The 9,692-nt window shown below is 41.0% G+C and overlaps 1 protein-coding gene across 1 annotated transcript in view; it reads left to right on the forward strand.

The window, feature by feature from the left end:
• The first annotated feature begins 6,311 nt into the window (after nt 1-6,311).
• Drp2 (dystrophin related protein 2) overlaps nt 6,312-9,692 on the forward strand; it is a 39,923-nt gene continuing 36,542 nt past the window's right edge. The window contains exons 1-2 of the mRNA XM_005406945.2: nt 6,312-6,381; nt 6,801-6,869. The gene's annotated coding sequence lies outside the window, so the exon portion shown is untranslated. The remainder of the gene's footprint in view (nt 6,382-6,800; nt 6,870-9,692) is intronic.

Below are 9,692 nucleotides of genomic sequence, written 5' to 3' on the forward strand. Positions count from 1 at the left end.
AACCACATCTTCTTTATTCAATCACCAGTTGATGGGCATTCGAGTTGTTTCCAAGATTTGGATATTACAAACTGGTGCTATAAACATGGGAGTGCATATATCACTGTGGTATGATACTTTTAATTTTTTCGGGAAGATAACCTTTAGCTGGGTCGAATGGGACCTCTAATCCTAGCTTTTTGAGGAATCTCCACACTGATTTCCACAGTGGTGGTACCAGTCTACACTCCCACCAACAGTGGAGAAGGGTTCCTTTTCCCCACAGCCCCTCCAGCATTTGCCATTGGTTAATTTCTTGATGATACCCATTCTTTCTGGTATGAGATGGAATCTCAGTGTTATTTTAATTTGCATCTCTCAAATGACCAGTGATGTTGAACATTTTTTCATATATGTATTTGCCATTTGTACTTCTTCATCTGACAAGTGCGTATTCATCTCAGATGCCCATTTCTGGATTGGATCTTTGAATTTGGGGGGGTCTGATTTTTTTAGTTCTTTGTATGTTCTTGATAGTAATCCTTTGTCTGAGGAACAGCTGGCAAACATCTTTCCCACACTGTGGGTTGTCTTTTCACTCCATTGGTGGTTTCTCTTGCTGTACAAAAGCTTTTTAATAAGATCCAGCACCATTTGTTTAAAAAGGCTAAAAGGTTAACAGCTATTTTGTAGCAAAATTTGGATTAGAACCTTTGTTTTCTGAATCCTAATTCAGTGCTCTTTCCACTGTACTAGTTTAACTGTGACTTGAATGGTTGTGGTCTAAATAGACTATATTGGAAAACACAAATAAAACTTAATATTTTGTTATATAACACTGCAGCTGCCTGGTCTGCTTTAGCAGGAGCTTGAAGAACAGCAGTAGGTGGGAGGTAACCAAGTGTGTAGAATGAGTTCCACATTTAAAGATGTTCAACAAATGCAACAGAGGGTGCTCAGAACATTGACTGGGATAATACTAATTCTCCAAACCTTAATATATTACGGTTTTGCACTATTCCTTACTGCCTACCCTCAATGACAATGATAATGGCCTTTTTGGCATTATGTCCCTAGAATGCTAACAAGTTCCTCCAATTTATCTTCCAACTTCTGCTTTATCTAGTTATACAACTTTAGTGAAGATCCTTCACTCCTACTGTCTGACTCATTCTCCCATCTGAATTCATAATAGTCTCACTTGTCTTGAAGCATTTTCCCTCTGTCCTTATACTAACCTTTGCAACTTTGCTACATAGAATTCCCATTCATTGGAAGCAATTTCTGCAGCATAAGCAAACTAATATAGCAGAAGATACTGTTCAAACAATAACTGATCAGAATTTAACTCTACATTTTTAGTCTTACTTTTTACTTCTAAGTTTTACCTTAAACCTGATAATTCTTTGCTCTGATGATGTTACTTCCCTCCAAACTTTCTCTACGTTATCAGTAACACAGTCTTAATCTGGAGGTGAGTGTGAGGTGGGTGGGCTGGTACCCAGGGGACTTTCTCTAGGAGGGAAACATTCTTCAAACTTGCCAGTTCACAGAGCTAGAAAACTTCCTGCTCCTTGCATGTTTCTAGGTAATGGAGCCCGAGGTAATGAAAAGATTGAAAATGGGGGGAGCAGATAAAGAAGATTCCAGAGGAGATAAGGAGAGAATACTTTGAGCTCATGGGTAGAAATTTTTACTTTAGGAATGAAAAAAAAAAAGGATTTTGTTTTGTCCAGTGATGATGGAAAGGGAAGATTTTAAAAATTCTTTTTTTAAAGAGAGAAAAACCAATAACAAAACAAGAACAATAAAGACAAAAGCAATAAAAACGATACAGAATTTCAAAACAAGATGATAAGAAATTAACAATGGTTGTTATATTACATATTGTTGTCTTCAAAGAAGTTGCTCAGATTACCAGATATAAGAATCTGAGATTGATCAATTAAAGAGAATAAAAAATAATTTTTTAAAAAAGTTAGAAATGATACAGAGCTTCACTAAACAAGATGGTAGGAATTAAGAAATTCTAACATAGAAAATTTTGCAAGAATGGCATCCGCCTTTCTGATAAATGGAAGTTTTTTGCTGATATAAGTGAGCTGGGGTTGGGGGTTTAGGAAGTGTAGAACTGATTTGAAATAGTACTTTTGGTAGTTTTAGGGCTTCAACAGATAAGGTTGAGGGATGGGAAAAACAACAATGGGAATCAGCTATACCATGGCTCCCACTCCCAAGGGACAAACAACTACTCACGGTTTATTCTCCTTCAGCAAGTTAGCAAGTAATTAGGCTAGGAAAAAATGATAAAAGGCAAGGATATTATGTGGAAGATTTCACCGAGGAACAAGGCCCATTCCTCCAAGACAGAACTAAGTGCGCTTTTTGCACCCTGGCTGCTTCCTGCTGTGTATCAGGCCCTCGTCTGGAACTGCCTCCTGCCAGATGCCCAAGATTCCAGCCTTCCTCCTCTGATTTGCCCTTCATTACACTTAGTACTTCATTATATTTGTGTTTAATTAATTTTTCCCACCTATTAGTCTGTGTGAAACTTGAAAGGAGTTTCAGAACCTTCTCTAAACCCCTGAGGTCTAGCACAGAACCCAGTGTGTAGTAGGCACTGAGTAATAGTCTTTTGAATGAAAGCCACTGGGGTGCTATTTCTAAAACATAAATCTGATCATGCCGCTTTCCTGGTAAAAATTTTTAATTGATCCTTAGCACAGGATTTCAGGGCCTCCATGGTCTGAGCCCTGTACACGTCATCTCCTACCACGTTCTCCCCTTGCCTGTCCACAGCCCTGTCATAATTTAGCCACATTTAACTAGTACTCACAGTCCATTAGCAAGCCATTTTCTCTGACCTTTGTGTTTTACACATGCTTTCTCTCCACCTGAAATGAAATGCCCCGCTTTCCTTGACCACCTAGCAATCTAGCACTGGATCAGCAATACCAGAGTATGTTTTGAACATTCCCTTGGCAGTTAGCAACAAAAGCTAAACTATGAGCTTGTGACCCAACCTGTCTTTGTCCTTTTCTGTCCTCTTCAGGGAAGTAGTTGAGGCTAGCCTATGTGCTTGCTCTGGTTTGTCCAGATGTCTAGTAGGTAAAAATGAGTCTCTGGCGTTTAGATGTCCAAGTGGGATTTTCTTTATTGCTGTAATGGTAAAGCAAACTATCTCTCCTGAAACACAACTAGAGACTCTATTAATTCCAGTATCCCTCAGAAATTCAAAAAGAGAAAGGACTTTCCTCCAAATATTTCAGAAGACCAACAGCAAAAGGGAATGCACCTTCACTGGCCTACAGGGCAACATTCCCCAAAGCCCCATGGAGTTAAGCAGGTAGCATAAATGAATAGATGAGGGTAATAGACTGTGAGGAAACCATAACAAACTGATAATCCCTACTTCATCTAAAGGTCATTTGTCTTTTCCCTTTCATCCTTCTCCAGAGCCTTAACTGTTTGTGGGGTCTGCTTGCTTGGGACTCACTAGAAAGAGAAATCTGATTTGTAATTCCCTTATGTATCTGATCTCTACAGGAAAGGGAGCTATTCTGAGTATCAGAAATACCTTAAAGAAAAGCACAAAACATAGGTAAGCTATGCTGGGAAATCTTCTGCCTTAGTCATGTTTGTCTTAATGACTTACTTAGGCCTAACACTGGATCAGGCCACCTATAGACAGCAACAGTCTTTCTGCTTTTTTTGAGACAGGGTTTTCACTACATAACCCAGACTGGCCTTGAATTTGTAATCCTCCTGCTTCAGCCTCCCCAGTGCTGGGATCATAGGCTTGTGGCACCATATCCAGCTTAGGTTAAGTCTTAGTTACATAATATATTAGCTGTGTAACCTTGAGCAGGTCACTTAACCTCACTATGTTATAACATCTGTAAAAATGACAGTACTACTAGAAGCTATTTGCTATAAGGGTGAACTAAGCTACTAATATGTACAAAGCATTTCAAACAGTGCCTAGCTTATAGTAAATGCTCAATAAGGTTAGCCATTATTATTATTATTATTGTAATCTACTAATTAGATCTTAGATATTACAAAATGCTAATGGCTTAATGTTTGCTATCTCATAGGTAATACTCCCATTTTCAAGGGGCCTTAGAAGCCTTAAGCAAAGGAATAAGGGGGAGAGATAGTTTCCTCTATGAGAGGGTCTGTGAGAGATTTTAACAAGCCTTTTGCTGCATTCCTCAAGACAAACTGTGGATTTATTTTCATGGTACTATATTTTTGCATCTGTGGTAAATGCTTTCTCCGGATAGAAAAAGAAAAGGATTAGTCCAAGCGTTCCCTGTGATCTGGGCAAACCCAGCTGCAGTTGAAGTGGGAAGCAGGTGTGCCGTCTGGCTCACTCTTTCTTCCTTGCAGATCTTGCCTATAGTCTCGCTGGTGAGCCGGTGCCAAGGTGAGCAGTGAGTCAGGTTCCCATGTGTTTTGTGTGTGCCTGTCACAGTGGCTCTGTGTCTGTGCCAGCCTAAACAAATTCTCAGAGTATGTCCTCTGGTCTTTCTTTCAGCCAACCCCGTGCCACATCATTGCAAGTGAATTGTAAAGGATCCCGGAGTCCTGGGCCTAAATGGTGCTGATAAACCATGTAAGTGATTAGGGCTAGGACTGGGGCTATGGTGCAGGGTCAATCCCGGGCTGGGCTGGATAGCTAATACATTCTCTGCTGACGGTGTACAGAAACCAAAGACTCTTCCTGCATGTGCATGAAGGCCTGCCTGTTGCTGCTTGGGCCAGACAGAAGTGTCCACTCAATGTAGCTCGGAAAGCTTGAGGGTAGGGGCAGTTGTTTCTCCATTTGCTTGATTTGAAGACATCAGGCATATTTCTAGACTTTTCCTGAAATAATCAGCTTAAGTTTAAACAATCTGATCTCAAGGAAATACATACATTCATACACGCTAGTTATTTTCTAGCTGAGGCTTTTCAATAATGATAATACAGAAGGCTTCAGTAATGATAATACTGAACTGTGTAACCACAGTTAACAGTAATGCATTGTATATTTCAAAATTGCTTGAAAACAGATTTCTAACACTCTCATCATCATGAAAAAATGGTAAGTTGGTGAGATGATGGATATATTAATTAGCTAGGTTGACTCTAAAGTATACTTAGAGCAAAATATCACATCATACCCCATAAATTTGCATAATTATTTGTCAAATTAAAAATAAATAATAATTTTAAAATACCTTCTTGATAAAAAGATCACAAAAATAAAGAAAATGCAATTGTAAAATAATAATAATTCAGCTGGGTGTGGTGGTGCACGCCTGTAATCCCAGCAATGGGGAGGCAGAGGCAGGAAGATTTCTGCAAGTTCAAGGCCAGCCTGGGCTACATAGTAAGTTCAAGGCCAGCCTGAACTGCATTGCAAAACCCTGTATCAATAAATAAATAAACAAACAAACAAATCAATGTATAAATAAATATTCTTCTCAGTTCTTTAGGCACTTTGTACACACTAGATCCAGGATCTATGGACCAGTAAACATTTTCTCTTGTAAGTTCCAGTGCCATCAGGGCATACAGAATTTTCAGAGGCCACCAGTGAAGTTAAACAACCCACTCCCAAACCAGTCTCTGTCTCTCATATGCACACCGTTCTCAGTAATGGAAGGGGGAAAAAGAGTGCTTCTCTTATACTCTTAGCTTGCCTAGAGATGCTGGGGCTTTAACAAGATTTTTTATTATTTATTTATTCATTTATTTATTTTAGTTTTTGGTACTGGGAATCAAACTCAGGACCTTGCACTTGCCAGGCACGCGCTTGTGCTGCTGAGCTATAGTTGGGGCTTTAAGTCTCGGCCTGTGTGTGGAGGAGCATGAAAACAGGAGCTTTCTGACTTCTGTCCATTGGCCCATTCATTCATTTCATTTATTCATTCAACATATATTTATTAAATAAATTATTTATTGGATGCTGGGCACTCGGTGAGGAGATAAAATATCTCCATTGCAGTAGTCGTTTCTCCCAGCTCTCTCAGGGTGTTTGGAGCTCAAACTTTCAACAAAAGTGACAGTTCATAGCTAAAGGCTGATCTGGAAAAAAACACGGACAATGATTAGGGTAGTCACTGAAGGAAGGCACAGAAGACCTGTATTTTTTCAAATTATTTAAAGACCATTTTGTTTTCTCCACTTGTTGAGGGTTTTTTTCCCCACATGTAAGATCTAAGAAGTAGTGAAGACAGGACTCGGGTCACTGGCAGACTGCCCTCAGCCCAAGACTGTATCTTGACTACCAGTGGCAATTTTAGAGCCGAGTGTTTCAACCCCTAACACAGAAACTGAATCCTGGACTGGCTACTGAAGGGTCCCTGCCAGCCGCTGGCTCTGAAGTTGGTTTTGGCTCCGGCTTAGATCCGTGTAAGTTGGGGCCCAGGCTCCTTGCTCAGTTCAGCCGCTTGTATTGATCTCCAGGGCTCTTTTGTCTCCTCCTCCACAGTGGAAGCCTCTCCTCTCCCCCTCTCTCCCTCTGTTTCCCTGGCTCTTTCTCTTTCCTCCTCTGCTTCTAATGAATTGAAATCTGCGAGCCGCCACAGCTCTGGTAGTTTTACAAAACTGTCCTTGCTCTTTCCGCATTTGCCCAGTCAAGGGTATCTTTGGCTGAGGTCAGAATGATGCTGTTAGTTCTGCTGATGATTGCATAGCAACACAGAGCAGCTCCGAGAGGGAAGGAGGAGGAAAAGGAGAAGGAGGGCAGGGAGGTGGGAGAGACAGAGGGAGAGTGTGCATACAGCAGCTGCCGGCATCCCTGTCTCAGGGACTTCTTTGCTGATTCACAGAGGCAGCCCAGCCCTGGCCTCCCAGCTTCCAGCTACCCAGCTGCTTCTCAGACCTGACAGAATCAGAAGGTAGGCCACAGAGAAATTATTTCCAAGCCTCACCCTTGTTCAGCTGGCTGAGGGGAAATGACTGAAGGAGAGGAAGCTCCAGAGATGCCGCGCGCGTGTGTGTGTGTGTGTGTGTGTGTGTGTGTGTGTGTGTGTTTTGTGTGCCTGACTGCTTGCATGCATGTGCCTTTGGGGAAAAACTTGCATTAAAAAATGTTCGTAATGTAGTAGCCACTGCTTGGATTCATAAAGAAGAAAAAGATGCCCCGAAATAGAAACTCAAGCCAATCTGAGAAACTGTGATCTAAAAATGAATAGCAGGAAGGTCCATGGTTTGCTTCTTTGAGAGGAAGGGGACATTTATGTATTTATTTGAGGTTTTCAATGACATGCATTTGTCCAAAGGTAGATTTCCTGGTGAGAGGGAAGGGCAGGTGTTTAGAAAGCATTGGCAGGAAAGGGGAAGAGAGGAAACGTGGGACCTCCGAACAAATGAGTATTCTGACCCACAGAAAGGACACAGGAGTACTACAGGCTCTGACCTAAAAGGCTGAAGGACTCATTTAATCTCTGTATTAATCCCTGGTTCCCTTTGTTTTCCCTGTCCCCCCTCCACCTTGTCTTCTCCTTTGGTTTCCTTTTACCCCCTGTAGTCGCTCCACTCTTGAGAGCGTAGCTCGTAGCTTGGAGTGTTTTGGAACTGCTTACTTCTCTTGGAGCCCAATCCTCAGCCCCCTTTCCCTCTGCTCTCCCCACTTCCTTTATCAGTGTCAGGCCAAATGCCCCAGCCTGGTGAGTGGGTCTGAGGCTACGTGGGTAGTTGACATCTGTCTTTGCTTTGTTAATCAGGTAGAGAATGCCCTCATGTTGGTCCAAGGATGTGGCAGTGCTGAGCTGGGGTGGGGAGACAAAGAGGGATGCCAGCAGCAGCGGCTGCCAGCTTCCATTGACAGCGTGGTGCATGCTGTCTGGAAAAGAACATACTTTCTCTTAGGTTTTCTTTTTGATTGTTCAAAAGAATAAAGACCTCAAAAAAATCTCTATGTTTCATTCACCTTAGCTCCTGACTTTTCCAAAGTAATCCTTGTTCCTAGATTAAAGGCCCTCAAGTAAATCACCTTTGAAAAAGGAAGTGTGGGACCCACAAACCTCAGGAAATATATTCCCTTTAAGATTTGGCTGGAGAGATGATTTCAGAGCATCTCATGGCCTTCTGAGCACCCCCACCCCACCCCAAAAAGACAGTGCTAGAAGTTGAAGCAACCCTGAAAGAAGACAGAGTCCCTCTTTCCCTGGGAGGACAGCCTCTCTGCCTTGCAGTGCTACTTCCTGCAAACTGAAAAGAGAAGAGAGAGAGTCCAAAGGAATGGAGTGAGTAGCCATTCGGTTCACTTCTCCAATGGTAATCGGCTCTTTTGCATACTTTCCAGAGACATCTTATACAAATATAAGCACATATTTCTGCTTTTTATACAAATATAGACTATTTTGACTTTTTCTGCTTCTACTTAACAATATCTTTAGAGACTATTCCATGTTGGTAAGGTGTTCTACATTCTTTTTAGTGGTTGTATAGAATTTCATTATATGGCTCCATTATTATTAATTTAATTAGTCCTTTAGTAAAGGGCATTGAGGTTGTTTGCAGCTTTTTGCCATTTCAAGCCTTGCTTCAAATAATAACACTGTACATTCATCACTTCACAAATGCAAATAAATGTACATATCCAAAACCTTTCTTGTGTTGTTTTCTAGTATTTGTGTCAACAAAATCAAGGACCTGTGTGCTTACGTAATTGGAATTCAATTCAATCACTTCTCAGCCTTCTAGCTAAGATCACTTCAATAAATCAAGTCAGGGAACATTCACGAAGTGCTTTTTCTGTGCCTAGCACTGTGTTTAACAATATGTGGAATATAAGGAAATATCGGGCATAGACCTTGCCTTCCATACATCAACAATTTTGCTTTCATGATAGAATCCTGATCTTTCCGTGTTTTTAATGCTTTTAGCTCTGCCCAAGAGAAACAACATCTTTTCCCCTCAATCCTGCTGGAAGGATCTATATGTGTTCTCCAGAATGAAAGTAATATTTCTAGTATTTACTGGTTCTAAAAGACACAGCTTGGTATCTAACAAGGATTCCTAGGGGGAGAGCACATAAGGATTATTTCTACCGCTAGAACATCCTCCATCCCATGTGTCCAAATCTTTTTTACTTTAGCTCAAAAGCATCCTTTTCATAAACTTATCCTAAATCTTTCCAACTAGAAGTGAACACTTCCTCCTCTGTGTCCTCTTACAGCATGATTTCCACGTCCCACATACAGTGTGAATCATTTCTGTCTTAAATTATACTTTTTTGTGTATATGTATTATTTCCTATACTTGCAAGTTGAGGACCAAGTCTGATTCATCTCTAATTCCTCCTAGCCTCCGCAAATTAAAAGGGCTAGTCAAAGAATCAGTACACTCAGGTGGTAATTGAGGGCAGGATGGAAATAGAGAGGCAGAGGAATCTCTGTGTAGGAAAAAAAGCACTGGCCCAGGCATCAGGAGGCTTAGTTTCAATTTTCTCTCTCTCTCCTTTTTTTTTTTTTTTGGTACTGGGAATAGAACTCAGGACCTTATGCTTGCCAGGCGGGCTCTGTGCCACTGAGCTATATCTCCGGCTAGTTTCACTTTTGTCTCAGCATTTTTATCTATAAAATAGAATTGTAATTTTGCCTGGCTAACTTTACCAGGTTACACTGAGGGTCATGAAAGACAGCCTAATAAACTGTAAAAACATGCTGTACAAATAGAGGAAATAATAGTGTTTTGGTGCATGGGAATATATATAT

The sequence above is a fragment of the Chinchilla lanigera genome, unplaced genomic scaffold, assembly GCF_000276665.1.
Source record: "Chinchilla lanigera isolate Chin_1 unplaced genomic scaffold, ChiLan1.0 scaffold00102, whole genome shotgun sequence".
NCBI classification, from domain to species: Eukaryota; Metazoa; Chordata; class Mammalia; order Rodentia; family Chinchillidae; genus Chinchilla; species Chinchilla lanigera.